The sequence below is a fragment of the Barbus barbus genome, assembly GCF_936440315.1.
Source record: "Barbus barbus genome assembly, chromosome: 48".
Lineage (NCBI taxonomy): Eukaryota > Metazoa > Chordata > Actinopteri > Cypriniformes > Cyprinidae > Barbus > Barbus barbus.
In genome coordinates, this window is record NC_136726.1 from 23,742,386 (window position 1) to 23,749,885 (window position 7,500).

General features: G+C 33.3%; 1 protein-coding gene across 1 annotated transcript in view; it reads left to right on the forward strand.

Moving 5' to 3' along the window:
- Positions 1 to 7,500, forward strand: part of LOC306866824 (PDZ domain-containing RING finger protein 4) — a 53,712-nt gene that overhangs the window by 24,456 nt on the left and 21,756 nt on the right. The gene's annotated exons all lie outside the window — the stretch shown is intronic.

Genomic DNA, 7,500 nt, shown 5'->3' on the forward strand with positions numbered 1-7,500 from the left:
CTTAATTTCCTCCAGCTGAGTTTTGTTTATCATCTTCAGAGGAGAAACACAAGATGTGTTCTGTGTTTGTGAAGATGAATCATAAAGATGTTTACTTCTGTCTGTATATGTTTATGCTTATAATACCTGATCTGTGTGTGTTACTCTGATATATAAACACTCTGTAAGGCATCTATAGATATAATAGTCTTCAGACATCTTAATTCTCATGTCCTTAAATTTAAAAGGTAGCTATATATTTTCATGTATAAATACCCAATTTAGACTCATTTAAATATACACTCACCTAAAGGATTATTAGGAACACCTGTTCAATTTCTCATTAATGCAATTATCTAATCAACCAATCACATGGCAGTTGCTTCAATGCATTTAGGGGTGTGGTCCTGGTCAAGACAATCTCCTGAACTCCAAACTGAATGTCAGAATGGGAAAGAAAGGTGATTTAAGCAATCTTGAGCGTGGCATGGTTGTTGGTGCCAGACGGGCCGGTCTGAGTATTTCACAATCTGCTCAGTTACTGGGATTTTCACACACAACCATTTCTAGGGTTTACAAAGAATGTTGTGAAAAGGGAAAAACATCCAGTATGCGGCAGTCCTGTGGGCGAAAATGCCTTGTTGATGCTAGAGGTCAGAGGAGAATGGGCCGACTGATTCAAGCTGATAGAAGAGCAACTTTGACTGAAATAACCACTCGTTACAACCGAGGTATGCAGCAAAGCATTTGTGAAGCCACAACACGCACAACCTTGAGGTGGATGGGCTACAACAGCAGAAGACCCCACCGGGTACCACTCATCTCCACTACAAATAGGAAAAAGAGGCTACAATTTGCACGAGCTCACCAAAATTGGACGGTTGAAGACTGGAAAAATGTTGCCTGGTCTGATGAGTCTCGATTTCTGTTGAGACATTCAGATGGTAGAGTCAGAATTTGGCGTAAACAGAATGAGAACATGGATCCATCATGCCTTGTTACCACTGTGCAGGCTGGTGGTGGTGGTGTAATGGTGTGGGGGATGTTTTCTTGGCACACTTTAGGCCCCTTAGTGCCAATTGGGCATCGTTTAAATGCCACGGCCTACCTGAGCATTGTTTCTGACCATGTCCATCCCTTTATTTATTTTTATAATTTTTTCCTCTTTTTTTCTTTTTGACTCTATTTTAAGCTTTTCCACTTGGTTGTGGCCCCTGAGGCTCCCAGGACCCCAGACTGAAACCCCAGTTATATATAACAGTGTTTCAGGGCAGATTTAACACTGAAGTAGATTGCCAGGTCTGCTGGCGTGTTTGTCTGTGTTTCTCTCTCTGTTCGCTGGTTTAATCCGTGAGGAGGAGAGTGTTATGAAGATACAGCGCTGTCTCTGTCACAGAAGTTCAGTCAGACGCTGAATTAAACACAGATGAAGATGGAGAGAGACGGAGGACGTGTTTAAAGGTTTGTTTGGGCTTCAGGCTGGTTTCTCTCACCTCAGGGCTTCACAGCCGCATACAGCAGGTGATTATGGGAATCATAATCTGTTATTAGTGGTGTTTAAGTCAAGCATCAGGTAATGCCCAGATGAACACCTGTCGAGTGAGTTAGCAGGTAAACGCTGCTCAGGTTCTTCAGGAGAGTTTGGTTAGTAAAGCGTGACGGTGTCCAGAAGTGATTTTCCCATTCATTTCTCCCATAGGCGTTTATAAACAGCCTTCACTGAAGAGTTATAATGCGTGAACCAAACCAACCAGCAGCTAAATGAATCACAACATGACAAACTTTGATTTAAAAATGAGAAAATTGAGCAAACAGGAACAAGACTGTAGATGCACCCCAATTCATACTTATTTCATTTTGTAGTGTATTATTTATTTAATTATTTTATTCAGATTTATTTATTTGTAATTTCATTATTCCTTTATTTCAATCTGTTTTATCATTTACTTCAATTTAATTAATTAATTTACTTATTTTAATAGAATTATGTACTCATTTTTAGTTGTTTGTTTGTTTGTTTATTTATTTATAATTTAATTATTTCTTTATTTTAATCAGTTTTATTGCTTACTTATTCATTTCAATCTAATTTATTATTATTTATTAAATAAGTTGCTTAATTTAATATAATTGTAGTAGTTATTTATTTATAATTTCATTATTTTAAAGTTTTGTTGTTTACTTTTAATTGTTCAATTTTTTATTTTAAAATTAATAATTTATTTACTTATTTTAACAGAATTGTGTATTAATTTTAAGATGTTTTTATTTATTTCTTGACTTTATACTTTTAATCTGTTGTATGCACTATTCTCTGACACTCAGTAGTATTAATAGTGTGATTTAATACTACAAAAACATAGAATGCACATAGAAAATATGCTTCAAACACCCACATGATGCACTTAATTTACCAGAAAGAAAAAAAATCTGTTCCTGAAGAAAATAATGTAATGTGAGCTGATGGCTTCAACATAAGCAGAAACCCTTGCTTAATAGCCTTATAGCTCACAGCAGCTCTGTCTTTAACGGTTGATGCATTATTGTTATAAATCAATTCCTTTATGGAGAAAATGAATGTAGTTTTTACTTCTGTAACTGAGTGTTGCTCTTTATATCTAACAGCTGAATACTGCAGTCTGTAGTGGACTTTGCTACAATTGTTGTTGTCATGTGACCTCATCACTTTGCATGTGATTATAAATTTATTTAGTTATTTATTTATTGTCAAGTTGTTTGGAATTTGCAGGCATAATGTGTTCAAAATATCTATTACAGAAGAAAATAACAGCACTGGTCGTAAATGCATTATAACGGGTTATTAAAGGCTATAATGCATTATAATGTATTAACTGGTTACAATTATTCATGAGACTGTACAGTGCAGTGTAAGGTGCATATGAGGCATAATTAATGCATTATAACTACTTTTATAATGCATTATTCATAAAGGCATGACGTAAAGTGTTACCCTGTTTTTTTGTTTAGTAACATAGTTGACGACTTTTGCAGATATAAATATTTTCTTAATTTAAAACTAATTCAGTTTAAATTCAGTGCAAAAAATTAAAATAATGTACATTTTAGAAATAAATTGAATATAGAAAATGTTGACTTCTTAATGTAAGCGATATTACAGGCAATTTCAAGCATTCAAAAAAAAACATATATTTGTGTGAGATTAAGATATTCTTTCCCTTAATGGATAAAATAATTTTTCTGAAGAAAATTGTTAGAAAAAAATATATATTAAAATTATATTATATTATATCACACACACACACGTTTTAATAATAATAAATAATAATATATATTTATAATATAATTTAATAATAATATGTATGTATATATTATTATTACTATTATTACTTTATATTTAATATGAACTATAATTATACAGCCTAGAAGACCACTGGCTTGTATCAGATGTGTGTGAGATGAAGATGTGTGAAGGACTGCTGTGTTGTCTGTGTTTCTCTGAGCTGAGATCAGTTGTGTATCTGCTCTGATGATGAAGGCTCAGGTTCAGCAGGTGTTGACCTCTGACCTTCTCCACCTGTGCTGCATTAGCTCTGAAGCACCGTCAGCGCTGCTCTGAAAAGTCTGTGGATGCTAGCGGCCCGCGGTGCAGCAGTAATTCATATTCTCTTCCTCCATCGGGATTAATCGCTCCATCTGGCTCTCAATACGGCGGAAACTCCTCCATCCTCCTCTTTGTCCTCCTCGCATGCTTCTTTCATTGAGAGAATCTCCACTAACGCCTCAGATCTCTCCGTGGCAGAGATCGTTTATCTACCCACGATCCTTTGTGTTCCCGCCTCTGCTCCAGCATTCAGACCTGCAGCTGAAGCCAAGTGTCCAGAAGCGACTGGCAAACAGAGACAGTGCTGAGAGACAGGTGACTTCAGTGTCAATGAAATACTCTCACAATTTCAATTAATATGTGTTTTATTCTAATTTAGTAATTAGTAATCATATTGTGTGTGTTTTTAAATATGCTTATAGATTTCTAGAATTTGTATTTTATGTAGCTTTAGTAATGTTGTTGTTTTTATCATTTAATTTTTTTTTAAATGTCTATTATTTTTAGTCATTTTTTATTTTATTTTTATGTTTGTATTTTCTGTTTTCATTTTAATAGTAGTTCAAGTTTTAGTAATTTGTTGTTTTTGTAAATTTTATCAATTTCATTTTTTTTAAGTATTTAAAATCATTTTTAATATTTTAGTTTTTAAGGTTTAGTTTTTAAAGAAGCGTTTTCGTGGTGTTATAGTCCCTATAATAACCCTGATGAGAGTATAGTATTATAGTTCAGTTCCAGCTGATTGTTTAAGCTTAAGTGGATATATCTAACAGATAAACCAGGTTTGTTTTGCTTTTGGTCTTTTTGTTTCCTCACTTCACACACAGTACAGGTGATGAATGCCAGCGCTTCACAGGAAGGTCACGTCTGTGAACATATCTGCAGAGGTTTTACATTTCCTGCCACAGGAGTCACTTTCTGAACTCTCACCTTTACTGGAGCGGAAACAGTCCTTTATAGAGATCCAGACACGAAGGATTCCTCAAATCACCTGTCTGTCTGTGCAAAGTGATCAGGGTTATAGTCTAGTGCACGTCAGACGACTTGATTTCATCAGCTTGCTGTGTTTGCTGTGATGTTATTCCTGGTTAATGTCATCAGCAGTAGATACTCAGCTGGTGTTGGTCTGACTCTGAATGAGATTGTCTGGGGTGTTTCGTGATGATTGTTCTCTCGTCAGGCCGTTACTGAGCTAAACGAGTCTCTGCTCGTCTGAACAAACACGCTTCATTCTCATTCAGTCAGAAACCCTCGCTCTGATCGCTCCAGCAGTGAATCGTCATCAGCGTCTCGTCTTCACCGGGAGTTATAGCGTTAAAGAAACGCTTGTGTTTCCTCCATTATTCAGAAAACTGCTTTAGCAAGACTTTCTCTGAGATATATACGGCTTTCACAGGGATTTTGAAATATAGGTTGTACATTAAATTTTTTTTTGTGCTAAATTATTAGAGATTTTTACATTTTAAAGGTGAATTGTATCATTTCTGCAGTGCCAGATGGAAATGAAGCCTGTTTTCAGTCATGTTTCCTGAACTTTGTCATTGGTCACAAAAATACTACATTAAAATACAGAACCAATAATGTAATTGATTTGATTTAATTTGTATTCATTTTTATTTGACTTGATTTTATTTATTAATAGCATATTTTATATTTATCTAATGTATTTATTTTGTTTACTTTAATAATTTTAAATTTTATACATTACAATATTTAAAACTTGTAAGATAAATGTTTATCATGAAAACAAGTCACAATAAAAAAAATATTTATTTTTTATTTTAGTGTCATTCAGATTCTATAATAGTTTTTATTAATATATTAAATCAGTTTGAATTTTTGTGTTTTTGTTTTCATTTTTAATTGTAGTCATGTTTTAAGTTTTAGTATTTTTTTGTCATTTTTATTGTTTTTGTTTGTTTAAAAAATATGTCTACTGTTAATTTTTATTTCAGTTTTAGTTTTCAGTCATTTTAGTGCATCAAGCAATAAATGAAAATGAGAAATCATCAGCATCATAACTAAACTAAGTTCAGGTTTTTATTTTAAATACTTTTATCTCAATTAAAGTATATTGTATTTCAAGAAAGAAATATTTTATAATTTTTCATTTTTTACACTACAGTAATTAAAACTTGAAAGATAAATGTTTATTTGTCATACAAACAAGTCACAATAACAATTTTGTATTTTTTTTTTATTTTAGTGTCATTCAGAATCTATAATATTTTTTATTAATATATTGAATCAGTTTTAATTTTTGTTTTTTATTTTCATTTTGAATTGTAGCTAAGTTTTAAGTTTTAGTCATTTTGTTTTGTCATTTTATTATTTTTTTTGTATTTTTTTTTTTATATGTATAAAGTTTTAATTAATTTTATTTCAGTTTTAGTTTGAGTCATTTTAGTAAATTAATTAAAACTAAATAAATGATAAATCAATTTAATTGCTTTTATTTTTATAATTTTCTTTATTATTAGTTTTAATATGTCTATTTGTATTTATTTTATTTTATTTTTAGCTTTAATAGATCAGAGGAGGAGTGTTAAAAGGCCATTTTCAGTCATGTTTCCTGGACACGCCCCCTGTCTGTCATTGGTCAGTCAGGCAGATAACCCCGCCCACTCTCACTCCATTGGTTGATTCAGTGGTTGACATGAGCCGCTCAAACAGATCAGAATCAAAATATTTTGTTAGTGTCTTTTTATAACTCATTTCTTTTTATTTTAATCTTTTTATTTTAAAGTTTGAAATGATCCGATAAAAACATGCAGTCAAGCACTGTACACTAGAATATATAATCAGCGTGGAGCTCAAACTCTCTTCATCAAACAGTATTTCTTCACTCTGATGATCCAGACGCAGTGAGAATGAAGAGATCATGTTTGATTTACTCCAGATTGAGAACGAGGCTCTGAAGTGTTTCTCATGTATGTGTGTCATTAATATCCAATCAGTGTCCTGGGAGACTCGGTTCATTCATGAGCGTTTAATTACAGATTACTGATGAATAGACACGTGATGAAGTCTGTGAAATCTGACCTATTTCGTTTCTGTATGACTGTCAAATACAGATCGCTAGAAGTTTATTATTTGTTTATGCAAGTCTGTGTAATCCAAATGCATGGACATTTTATATGTGAAATAATATATTCAGTATCATAATCAGAAGGAGCTTTATTGCCAGGTTTGTTCACACATACGAGGAATTAGTTTTCGTGACAGAAGCTTCCACAGTGCAACGACAACAATATATATCAGTGCTGTCAAATTAGCCCGTTAAAGCAGGTGATTGAAATTTTCAGTTTAATGCGTTAAAAATATTTAAAACAATTAACGCAGGGGCAGGGCTAGGGTTGGCCACCCCACTCACGACTGCTCTTTTTCTTGACAAGAAGTGCATTTCTTTAGTCGTAGAACGTCTTTACGATCACATCAGACTGGAGTCGTTTCAGACCCGTGCTCCAGCTTCACTTCAGCACATTTAAGAACATGTCTCTGAACCGTCCTGGAGCAGCCTAGCACTGTCTCCCTCATCTAACACACTCCACTCAACTCGTCAGCTCATTAGCAGAGACTTCAAGACCTGAAATGGGTCAGAAAAGGTGATCAGAGTCGAGAGGAAATACGATGCGTGTCAGATCCACGTCATGTTCGGCAGCGGCAGCTCTTAAAGTAATAGCAGCCAAAACAGCCTAATAACCAGATGCTGTGATGTTCATCAAGAACAAAAGAAAACAGAGGAAATCAATCACTTTTACAGCTTCATCTGTATTTCATTTAGAATTTAATGTTTGATAACTTTATTAAATCTCTGTACATTTCTGCTGGGTTTCTGTGAAGATTGTTTTAAGTTCACTTAAATTAGAAGTTATTTTTTAAAGTCTAATAAATGTTCAAATTGAAAGCTCTTAATTATACTGTAATGTTGAATGGTT